Source organism: Loxodonta africana, chromosome 2, assembly GCF_030014295.1.
Source record: "Loxodonta africana isolate mLoxAfr1 chromosome 2, mLoxAfr1.hap2, whole genome shotgun sequence".
Classification (NCBI taxonomy): domain Eukaryota; kingdom Metazoa; phylum Chordata; class Mammalia; order Proboscidea; family Elephantidae; genus Loxodonta; species Loxodonta africana.
The window spans coordinates 119,558,052-119,570,851 of record NC_087343.1 but is presented as its reverse complement, the minus strand read 5'-3'; positions in this window follow the sequence as shown (position 1 = coordinate 119,570,851).

Here is a 12,800-nt window from a genome sequence, read left to right as displayed (position 1 = left end):
GAGTCCCACATGATTCTTAATGTTTCTTCATTTTTTTTAATTCTTTTATCTGATTTTTCTTCAAATATATTATTGTTAAGTGATTTATCTTCAAGTTCAGAAATTGTGGCTTCTACTTGCTCAATTCTGCTCCTCTGACTTTCTATTGAGTTGTCTACTTCTGCAATTTTATCGTGAATCTTCTGAATTTCTGATTGCTGTCTGTCTATGGATTTTTCCAGCTTATGAAATTTTTCATTATGTTCCTTAATAATCTAATTTCTGCAGTTGCTTTTTCTGTGTGTTCCTTGGCTTGTTCTGCATATTGCCTCATTTCCTTCCTGATGTCTTGAACGGTTCTGTATATTAATCTTTTGTATCCTTCCTCTGGTAATTCAGGAGTGCATTTTCATCTAGAAGATCCCTGTATTCTTAGTTTTGAGAACTTGTTGAGGCAATCACGGTCTGTTTCTTTATGTGACTTGATATTGACTATTGTCTCTGAGCCATCTATTAGTTATTAGTTTATGCATGCTTACTGTGTCGTAGCTTCTTGCTGTGTTTTGTTTTGATATGCCCAGATGGGTTGCTTGAATGACCTAGCTTGATTATTTTCACATTTGGAGCTCTGACGTCCTGTCCCCAGATGGCTAGAGCTGTTTTTAGGTATATCAGTCTAGGAGTCCATTCACATTTGTTGTATGAATTCTGCTCAGGTGCCCAGGTAGCTGATCATCAAGTGTGTGGTAGAGGCTGTGTCCTACAATCTTAGAGGGGCAGGGGTGATTGTTGTATGTACCAGCATCTGGTTGCAGCAGGAGGTCACGGTCTGAATAAGACAGGGGATTGAGAACCGACCCCCGAGTGTCTCCGAGGAAAGTACATCCCTGTTCCCTAGAGCAAGCGGGTGGGTGGGTTCTGCAGATGGACCATGGGCACCAAATGTTTTTTATTGTAAGGACTGGGAGGTACCATTTATCCATGGACCCCTGTCATGGGTGGCTGGGTGACCTGAGTGGAGCTACCACTCACTATGCCCCTGATGTGGGTAGTTGAGGACCTTCTTTAGTAGTCAATGCAATGTCAAACATCAAACACCCACCTCTCCACCACACCACTGAAATGGTTGGGGTTTGCCTATTATCCTGAAATAGGCCCACACAGGTCCATGCAGAAGGGAAAGGTGCTCACGGACAGGAGCCGTTTCTGTCGTGAGCTCCCCCGGTTAGTGGAGCTGGCAAATTATGTTTTCCCCCAATTGCAAATTTTTTCCTTCTCCAAGGCCGAGAGGATGGCTCTAGGCAGTCAAGAGTGCCTTTCTCAGGCCCAGGGATTTCATCCGCTGAAACTGGTTTGGGGGTGGGGGTGGTGCGGTAAAGTATACGCAAGTACTTTGCTTTTGTTGAGAGCGCGGTTTTTCTCAGGTTCCGGAGGTGTGAGTAGGCTGTGTGGCTGGCTGCTTCTCTGTGAGGCAACTGTGGCCAAATGCTACCACCAGCCCACCACCGCCGCTCCGGGAATGGTGCCTGAGAGCTGCCTGTGATTCAGGTCTGGTAACTCCTCTCCACTTCTGAACCGTCTCTTCCTCCTCTTGCCCCTCTGTTCATTTTCTAAGCTTGTCTTTGATGCTCAGGGCTCCTAGATTGTCATAAATATACTCATTTCACTTGTTTTTTCCGGTGTTTGTTGTAAAGAGGGCTTGTCGGAAGCATCTGCCTATTCTGTCATCGTGGTTCCGACTCTCCGCAATACCCTCTGTCAGTGTTCTTTTGATAGAAAATAAAATCCAGACCTTTCAAAGCTGTGAAGTGTTTGGTGATAACTTTTAATAGGTTGCAGTATCAAGGTCATCACTCAATTTACTGCTAATTGCTAATTGTAAAATAGGAGTTTCTAGTTTTCTCTTGCTTCTGTAATAAATTACCACAATTTAGTGGCTTAATAAACTCCTATTTATTATCTCACATTTCTGTAGATCAGAAGTCCAGCTTGGATGGATTCTCTGCTCAGGATGGAGTCAGCTGGGTGTTGACAGAATTTAGTTTCCTTGTGGCTATAGGACCGTTGTCCCTTTTTTTGGTTGTTGTTGGTTTTTAGCCAGGGGTGTATTTTTTTCAACTTCTTGAGGGCTCCCAGGATTCTAGTATAAACTCCTTAATGTGGATAACTACTCCAGAATGATTGCCTGTCATTGTAGCTCTCCTGTGCAAAAGCTGTCCTACACAAAACTACATAAAACATACAATGCTTTATGAAAAGTGGGCTTGTTCTTATAGCCTCATGGGTTTCTTTTTGTTGTCATTTGAAGACACTAAATCTTTACCTAGTTTACTTAAACATCTTATCTTCATAATTTTATATGCCTCATAATAGATACTTGTCAAATTTACAACGTTCATTACTGGATTTATCAAATTAACTCCTTTGAATATTCCTGCCTCATTCTTGTTTATGGTTTTAGGCTGTCTGTGCTTATGTGTACTTTATCATGCATTCTTTAATAATTGCTTGTAATTGTTGCCCTGATTACCTTTTTTTTTTTAATAACTTTTATTAAGCTTCAAGTGAACGTTTACAAATCCAATCAGTCTGTCACATATAAGTTTACATACATCTCACTCCCTACTCCCACTTGCTCTCCCCCTCTTGAGTCAGCCCTTTCAGTCTCTCCTTTCTTGACAATTTTGCCTGCTTCCCTCTCTCTCTGTCCTCCCATCCCCCCTCCAGACAAGAGCTGCCAACACAATCTCAAGTGTCCACCTGATATAATTAGCTCGCTCTTCATCAGCATCTCTCTCCCACCCGCTGACCAGTCCCTTTCATTTCTGATGCGTTGTCTTCGGGGATGGTTCCTGTCCTGTGTCAACAGAAGGTCTGGGGAGCATGGCCGCCGGGATTCCTCCAGTCTCAGTCAGACCATTAAGTTTGGTCTTTTTATGAGAATTTGGGGTCTGTATCCCACTGATCTCCTGCTCCCTCAGGGGTCCTCTGCTGTGCTCCCTGTCAGGGCAGTCATCGATTGTGGCCGGGCACCAACTAGTTCTTCTGGTCTCAGGATGATGTAGGTCTCTGGTTCATGTGGCCCTTTCTGTCTCTTGGGCTCTTAGTTGTCGTGTGGCCTTGGTGTTCTTCATTTTCCTTTGCTCCAGGTGGGTTGAGACCAATTGATGCATCTTAGATGGCCGCTTGTTAGCATTTAAGACCCCAGACGCCACATTTCAAAGTGGGATGCAGAATGATTTCATAATAGAATTATTTTGCCAATTGACTTAGAAGTCCCCGCAAACCATGTTCCCCAGACCCCCGCCCTTGCTCCGCTGACCTCTGAAGCATTCATTTTATCCCGGAAACTTCTTTGCTTTTGGTCCAGTCCAATTGAGCTGACCTTCCATGTATTGAGTGTTGTCTTTCCCTTCACCTAAAGCAGTTCTTATCTACTGATTAATCAATAAAAAAACCCTCTCCCACCCTCCCTCCCTCCCCTCCTCGTAACCACAAAAGTATGTGTTCTTCTCAGGTTTACTATTTCTCAAGATCTTATAATACTGGTCTTATACAATATTTGTCCTTTTGCCTCTGACTAATTTCGCTCAGCATAATGCCTTCCAGGTTCCTCCATGTTATGAAATGTTTCACAGATTCGTCACTGTTCTTTATCGATGCGTAGTATTCCATTGTGTGAATATACCACAATTTATTTACCCATTCATCTGTTGATGGACACCTTGGTTGCTTCCAACTTTTTGCTATTGTAAACAGAGCTGCAATAAACATGGGTGTGCATATATCTGTTTGTATGAAGGCTCTTGTATCTCTAGGGTATATTCCTAGGAGTGGGATTTCTGGGTTGTATGGTAGTTCTATTTCTAACTGTTTAAGATAACGCCAGATAGATTTCCAAAGTGGTTGTACCATTTTACATTCCCACCAGCAGTGTATGAGAATTCCAATCTCTCCGCAGCCTCTCCAACATTTATTATTTTGTGTTTTTTGGATTAATGCCAGCCTTGCTGGTGTGAGATGAAATCTCATCGTAGTTTTAATTTGCATTTCTCTAATGGCTAATGATCGAGAGCATTTTCTCATGTATCTGTTGGCTGCCTGAATATCTTCTTTAGTGAAGTGCGTGTTCATATCCTTTGCCCACTTCTTGATTGGGTTGTTTGTCTTTTTGTGGTTGAGTTTTGACAGAATCATGTAGATTTTAGAGATCAGGCGCTGGTCGGAGATGTCATAGCTGAAAATTCTTTCCCAGTCTGTAGGTGGTCTTTTTACTCTTTTGGAGAAGTCTTTAGATGAGCATAGGTGTTTGGTTTTTAGGAGCTCCCAGTTATCTGGTTTCTCTTCATCACTTTTGGTAATGTTTTGTATTCTGTTTATACCTTGTATTAGGGCTCCTAGGGTTGTCCCAATTTTTTCTTCCATGATCTTTATCGTTTTAGTCTTTATGTTTAGGTCTTTGATCCACTTGGAGTTAGTTTTTGTGCATGGTGTGAGGTATGGGTCCTGTTTCATTTTTTTGCAAATGGATATCCAGTTATGCCAGCACCATTTGTTAAAAAGGCTATCTTTTCCCCAGTTAATTGACACTGGTCCTTTGTCAAATATCAGCTGCTCATACGTGGATGGATCTGTGTCTGGGTTCTCAATTCAGTTCCATTGGTCTATGTGTCTGTTGTTGTACCAATACCAGGCTGTTTTGACTACTGTGGCTGTATAATAGGTTCTGAAGTCAGGTAAGGTGAGGCCTCCCACTTTCTTCTTCTTTTTCAGTAGTGCTTTGCTTATCCGGGGCTTCTTTCCCTTCCATATGAAATTGGTGATTTTGTTTCTCTATCCCCTTAAAATATGACATTGGAATTTGGATCGGAAGTGCGTTAAATGTATAAATGGCTTTTGGTAGAATAGACATTTTTACTATGTTAAGTCTTCCTATCCATGAGCAAGGTATGTTTTTCCACTTAAGTGTGTCCTTTTGAATTTCTTGTAGTAGAGCTTTGTAGTTTTCTTTGTATAGGTCTTTTACATCCTTGGTAAGATTTATTCCTAAGTATCTTATCTTCTTGGGGGCTACTGTGAATGGTATTGATTTGGTTATTTCCTCTTGGGTGTTCTTTTTGTTGATGTAGAGGAATCCAAGTGATTTTTGTATGTTTATTTTATAACCTGAGACTCTGCCAAACTCTTCTATTAGTTTCAGTAGTTTTCTAGAGGATTCCTTAGGGTTTTCTGTGTATATAATCATGTCATCTGCAAATAGTGATAACTTTACTTCTTCCTTGCCAATCCGGATACCTTTTATTTCTTTGTCTAGCCTAATTGCCCTGGCTAAGACTTCCAACACGATGTTGAATAAGAGCGGGGATAAAGGGCATCCTTGTCTGGTTCCCGTTCTCAAGGGAAATGCTTTCAGGTTCTCTCCATTTAGAGTGATATTGGCTGTTGGCTTTGCATAAAAAAAAAAAAAAAGAGGAATTTTCCTTCAATTCATATTTTGGTAAGAGTTTTTATCATGAATGGGTGTTGGACTTTGTCAAATGCCTTTTCTGCATCAATTGATAAGATCATGTGGTTTTTGTCTTTTGTTTTATTTATGTGATGGATTACATTAATGGTTTTTCTGATATTAAACCAGCCTTGCATACCTGGTATAAATCCCACTTGATCATGGTGAATTATTTTTTTGATGTGTTGTTGGATTCTATTGGCTAGAATTTTGTTGAGGATTTTTGCATCAATGTTCATGAGGGATATAGGTCTATAATTTTCTTTTTTTGTAATGTCTTTACCTGGTTTTGGTATCAGGGAGATGGTAGCTTCATAGAATGAGTTGGGTAGTATTCCGTCATTTTCTATGCTTTGGAATACCTTTAGTAGTAGTGGTGTTAACTCTTCTCTGAAAGTTTGGTAGAATTCTGCAGTGAAGCCGTCCGGGCCAGGGTTTTTTTTTTGTTGGGAGTTTTTTGATTACCGTTTCAATCTCTTTTTTTGTTATGGGTCTATTTAGTTGTTCTACTTCTGAATGTGTTAGTTTAGGTAGGTCGTGTTTTTCCGGGAATTCATCCATTTCTTCTAGGTTTTCAAATTTGTTAGAGTACAATTTTTCATAATAATCTGAAATGATTCTTTTAATTTCATTTGGTTCTGTTGTGATGTGGTCCTTCTCATTTCTTATTCAGGTTATTTGTTTCCTTTCGTGTATTTCTTTAGTCAGTCTAGCCAATGGTTTATCAATTTTGTTAATTTTTTCAAAGAACCAGCTTTTGGCTTTGTTAATTCTTTCAATTGTTTTTCTGTTCTCTAATTCATTCAGTTCAGCTCTAATTTTTATTATTTGTTTTCTTCTGGTGCCTGATGGATTCTTTTGTTGCTCACTTTCTATTTGTTCAAGTTGTAGGGACAGTTCTCTGATTTTGGCTCTTTCTTCTTTTTGTATGTGTGCATTTATTGATATAAATTGGCCTCTGAGCACTGCTTTTGCTGTGTCCCACAGGTTTTGATAGGAAGTATTTTCATTCTCGTTGCTTTCTATGAATTTCCTTATTCCCTCCTTGATGTCTTCTATAACCCAGTCTTTTTTCAGGAGGGTATTGTTCATTTTCCAAGTATTTGATTTCTTTTCCCTCGTTTTTCTGTTATTGATCTCTAGTTTTATTGCCTTGTGGTCTGAGAAGATGCTTTGTAATATTTCGATTGTTTGGACTCTGCAAAGGTTTGTTTTATGACCTAATATGTGGTCTATTCTAGAGAATGTTCCATGTGCGCTAGAAAAAAAAGTATATTTTGCAGCAGTTGGGTGGAGAGTTCTGTATAAGTCAATGAGGTCAAGTTGGTTGATTGTTGTAGTTAGATCTTCCGTATCTCTGTTGAGCTTCTTATTGGATGTCCTGTCCTTCTCCGAAAGTGGTGTGTTGAAGTCTCCTACTATAATTGTGGAGGTATCTATCTCGCTTTTCAATTCTGTTAAAATTTGATTTATGTATCTTGCAGCCCTGTCATTGGATGCGTAAATATTTAATATGGTTATGTCTTCCTGATCAATTGTCCCTTTTATCGTTATATAGTGTCCTTCTTTATCCTTTGTGGTGGATTTAAGTCTAAAGTCTATTTTGTCAGAAATTAATATTGCTACTCCTCTTCTTTTTTGCTTATTGTTTGCTTGATATACTTTTTTCCATCCTTTGAGTTTTAGTTTGTTTGAGTCTCTAAGTCTAAGGTGTGTCTCTTGTAGGCAGCATATAGATGGATCGTGTTTCTTTATCCAGTCTGTGACTCTCTGTCTCTTTATTGGTGCATTTAGTCCATTTACATTCAGGGTAATTATAGATAAATAAGTTTTTAGTGCTGTCATTTTGATGCCTTTTTATGTGTGTTGTTGACAATTTCATTTTTCCACATACTTTTTTGTGCTGAGGCGTTTTTCTTAGTAAATTGTGAGATCCTCATTTTCATAGTGCTTGACGTTATGTTTTTCTTGGTTTTTATCTTGAGTTATAGAGTTGTTATACCTTTTTGTGGTTACCTTATTATTTACCCCTATTTTTCTAAGTAAAAACCTAACTTGTATTGTTCTATATCGCCTTGTATCACTCTCCATATGGCAGTTCAATGCCTCCTGTATTTAGTCCCTCTTTTTGATTATTGTGATCTTTTACCTATTGACTTCCATGATTCCCTGTTATGTGTATTTTTTTTTTAATTAATCTTAATTTGTTTGTTTTTGTGATTTCCCTATTTGAGTTGATATCAGGACATTCTGTTTTGTGACCTTGTGTTGTGCTGATATCTGATATTATTGGTTCTCTGACCAAACAATATCCTTTAGTATTTCTTGTAGCTTTGGTTTGGTTTTTGCAAATTCTCTAAACTTGTGTTGTCTGTAAATATCTTAATTTCACCTTCATATTTTAGAGAGAGTTTTGCTGGATATATGATCCTTGGCTGGCAGTTTTTCTCCTTCAGTGTTCTGTATATGTCGTCCCATTCCCTTCTTGCCTGCATGGTTTCTGCTGAGTAGTCAGAACATATTTTTATTGGTTCTCCCTTGAAGGAAACCTTTCTTTTCTCCCTGGCTGCTTTTAAAATTTTCTGTTTATCTTTGGTTTTGGTGAGTTTGATGATAATATGTCTTGGTGTTTTTCTTTTTGGATCAATCTTAAGTGGGGTTCGATGAGCATCTTGGATAGATATCCTTTCGTCTTTCATGATGTCAGGGAAGTTTTGTGTCAGGAGTTCTTCAACTATTTTCTCTGTGTTTTCTGTCCCCCCTCCCTGTTCTGGGACTCCAATCACCCACAGGTTATCCTTCTTGATAGAGTCCCACATAATTCTTAGGGTTTCTTCATTTTTTTTAATTGTTTTATCTGATTTTTTTTCAGCTATGTTGGTGTTGATTCCCTGGTCCTCCAGATGTCCCAGTCTGCATTCTAATTGCTCGAGTCTGCTCCTCTGACTTCCCAGTGCGTTGTCTAATTCTGTTATTTTATTGTTAATCTTTTGGATTTCTACATGTTGTCTCTCTATGGATTCTTGCAACTTATTAATTTTTCCAATATGTTCTTGAATAATCTTTTTGAGTTCTTCAACAGTTTTATCAGTGTGTTCCTTGGCTTTTTCTGCAGTTATCCTAATTTCATTTGTGATATCATTAAGCATTCTGTAAATTAGTTTTTTATATTCTGTATCTGATAATTCCAAGATTGTATCTTCATTTGGGAAAGGTTTTGATTCTTTTGTTTGGGGGGTTGGAGAAGCTGTCATGGTCTGCTTCTTTAAGTGGTTTGATATGGATTGTTGTCTCCGAGCCATCACTGGGAAACTAGTTTTTCCAGAAAATCCGCTAAAAAAAAATGCAGTCAGATCCCTATCAGAGTTCTCCCTCTAGCTCAGGCTATTCAGATGTTAATGAAGCCGCCTGGGGGGGGGGGGAGGGAACAGAGAGATAGGAGAGTAGCACCTCAGAATATAGCCAGAGTTGCTTGTCTTGCTTGGAATGACTATTATATCTGAGATTCCCGTGGGCGCGTCACCTATGTGTGCTGGCTGTGTGGAGATTGCCCCCGGGGGGTCTGGCCCGCTGGATTCACGGTCAGATCCTCCGCTTCCAGCCCCACGCCCAGCTTCAAGGCTCCCCTACTGGGACGGTGCACTCTCGACTCCAAAATCAGTCGCTGCCTCCCGGGGACTTCTTGTCCCTCCAGCCGCATGGCCGTGCAGCCTCCGAAAACCAGTTGGGCCTCCTCCCGGGGTTAGTTCAGATGGGTGGAGGAGCTCCCCGTGCTTGTGCCGTGACTGAGTGTCCCGGCTGGGACGCTGTTCTCCCCGCTCCAATACCAGTCGCTGCCTCCCGGGGACTTCTCCTACCGGCTGCGTCCCACGCCGCCCGCGCGACCCGGCTGGTCCCCTTCCCGGGGTTAGTTCAGGGGGGTGGAGCAACTCTCCGTGTTTATGGCGTACCTGCGTCCAGTCCAAATCCCTGCGCGACGGTTCTCTTGCTCGGATGCTGCTCTTTCTGCTCCAAGACCAGTCACTGCCTCCCGGGGACTTCTCCTACCGGCTGCGTCCCACGCCGCCCGTGGAACCGGCTGGTTCCCCTCCCGGGGTTAGTTCAGGGGGGTGGAGCAGGTCTCTGTGTTTGTGCCGTACCTGACTGGTGCGCTGGCTCCAGGCTCTGGAAACAATCGCTGCTTCCCCGTATTAGTTCGTTCTCCGTCTCTAAATCTGTGTTTGTTGTTCAGGGTTCGTAGATTGTTATGTATGTGATCGATTCACTTGTTTTTCCGTGTCTTTGTTGTAAGAGAGATCCGAGGTAGCGTCTGCCTAGTCCGCCATCTTGGCTCCGCCCCTGATTACCTTTTAAGATGAAAACATCCAAAGTGATATTTTTAACTGTTAAAAAAAAACACTGAAAATATTAACCCAGCTCAAGAATAACTTGTATTTTGAATTAAAGTTAGACCCACTCCTAATGGCACCCTCGTATATATAGCTTGGCACAGTTGTTGGCTTATAATTCCATTTGCTCTGCAATCTAATGTATGTGGATTATTAGAACCAGACCTTGAGACAATAGTGATGTTGCACCAATAACAATGGATACCAGTGGTATGCTTATCATCCATTTTGTGTGGGATGTTTTTTCGTTGTGCCTCCAGATTCACACTCTATGCTATTCCAGTCTGTCCTCTGCCTTCTTGCCTCTAGTAGCGTTTAGCTAATGAGAAGCCTAGATTGGAGTGGAGTGCAGGAGGAGAGCGAGATCAGGAGGTTATTTCCCAGGCTCCCTCATTACACGCAGACTCAGATGGGTCGCATCTCTCAAAGACCATAGATTTTTATTAAGCACCACTCTCCTGTAGCTATTCTTTCTGCATCCCTGTTAACCTTCAGTCCTAAGGGTGGTAACAGTTCATCCCCTTCTTGCTAGCCCCTGAAAACTGCATCATCCTCCTTTTTTTAATTTTTATTTTTAACCCTACCCAATCTTTGGGAAGAGCCACTTTATTAAACTCTCCTCAGTTACCCTACTTGAATATGCCATATGTTTCCTGCCAAAACCTTGACTGATAAAATTATGTTTTAAAAATTAGATGTCTTAAAAATGAAATGCATTCATTACTTGGTCATACACTTATTAAATATTCATTGGCCATATGCTCATTAAATGTGCTTAGACTTCAAAAGGAAAGAAAAATCTGGGTGTTAGAGTAAGAAAAGAAAAAAAAAAACCATTGCCATTGAGTCGATTCCAACTCATTGTGACATTATAGGACAGGGCAGAACTGCCCCATAGGGTTTCTAAGGAGCAGCTGGTGGATTCAAACTACACACCTTTTTAGTTAGCAGCCGAACTCTTAACCACTATGCCAGAGTCTAAATGATAAAATGCAGATGGCAATAAAAGAAATTTTAAAGTAAACTTGAAAAACAGAAAACAGTAATTTAGTAATGATCACATGCAGTTATATAAAGCTTCCTCTATGCCAAACACTATTCTAAGCAATTTACATGTATTAACCCATTTGTTTTTCATAGCAACTCCATGAGGAGACACTATTCCTGATTTATAGAGGAGGAAACTGAGGCACAGAGCATTTAAGTAACCCAGTTAGTCTGGTTGTATAGTCTGTTCTTAGCTATGATGCCATGCTATTGTTTCAATGGTTTTGCTGATAAAACTGCTAAAATTTAATAAGGACTAGATATTATATTAATGAATAAGTTTATAATAGTAATGTAACAGAAGAATGTGAGTTTCAGAAGTAAAGTTGAGTTTGAATCCCAAGTCTGACAGTTTAAACTCTTCCTTAATAGTTCTTCAGGTCTTATATTTTTCTTTCTTGCTACTCTTCCCTTCATAAATCATGAATCTGCATGAAATTTGCTACTGTTAGTGCATTCACATTTTAACATAGTTTAATGTTTCTCTCTAGGTTTATGATCTGCAAATATGTCTTCTAACAAACAACCTGTTATTAATAAATTTGGAGTAATATCTTCTTCTTACTATGAAAAACTCTTCAAATGTAATGGTCAAAATTTATATAAATCAAGGAGTGGCAAATCAAAGTAAGTTTGAAAAAAAGTTCATATTGTTAAAGTAAGGGACCCATACATATTGTAGAGAATTTAGAAAGTACATAAACTTGTGTACAATAAAAAAAGCGTCCATAGCTCTATAATCAAGAATAAAAATGTTAAATTTTACTACTTTAAAAACATAATTTCTTCTTTTGTAATTATCATGTACTTTCCAAAATTTTGAACACTCTTTTTTATTTGAAATAAGTATTTTTCTATATTCATATATGTCTTTTAAAGTTCCGTAATAATCCATAAAATGTATAAAAAGTATTTGATAACAACTGTATTGTGAAGCATTTTAATTATTTATAAGTCACAATGGAATGTTTTTCTGTATTTCAAATTGTTTCCTTGGGATACAGTTTCTAAAATGAAATTACTGTATTAACATTTATAGGTAATTTTTAAATTTTGGATGATTTTTAAATTTTAAGAAAATTTTAAAAATGCAAAAAATTGTTGCTGCTGTTAGGTGACATTCAGTGGCTTCCCCACTCATAGTGACCTTATGTACAGAATAATCGAACACTGCCCAGTCCTGCACCATCCTCACAATTGTTGCCATGTTTGAATCCACTGTTGCAGTCAATGTGTCAATCCATCTCATCGAGGGCCTTGCTCTTTTTTGCTGACCCTCTACTTTACCAAGCCTTATGTCCTTCTTCAGGGACTGGTCCCTCTTGATAACATGTCCAGAGTACCTGAGATGAAGTCTCACCATCCTTGTTTCCAAGGAGCATTCCAGCTGTATTTCTTCCAAGACAGACCTGTTCATTCTTCTGTCAGTCCACAGTATGTTCAATATATTTCACCAACACCATAATTCAAAGACATCAGTTCTTTGGTCTTCTTATTCATTGACCAGCTTTTGCATGCATAAGAGACGATTGAAAATATCATGGCTTGAGTCAGGCACACCTTAGCCCTCAAAGTCACATCTTTGTTTTTAACACTTTAAAGAGCTCTTTTGTAGCAGGTTTGCCCAAATGCAATACATCTTTTGATTTCCTGACTGCTGCTTCCATGGATGTTGATTGTGGATCCAAGTAAAATCAAATCCTTGACAACTTCAATCTTTTCTCCATTTATCATGATGTTGCTTATTGGTGCAGTTGTGATAATTTTTGGTTTCTTTATGTTGACATGTAAATCATATTAAAATCTTTGATCTTCATCAGTAAGTGCTTCAAGTCCTCTTCATTTTCAGCAAGCAAAGCAGTGTCCTCTGCGTATCACAG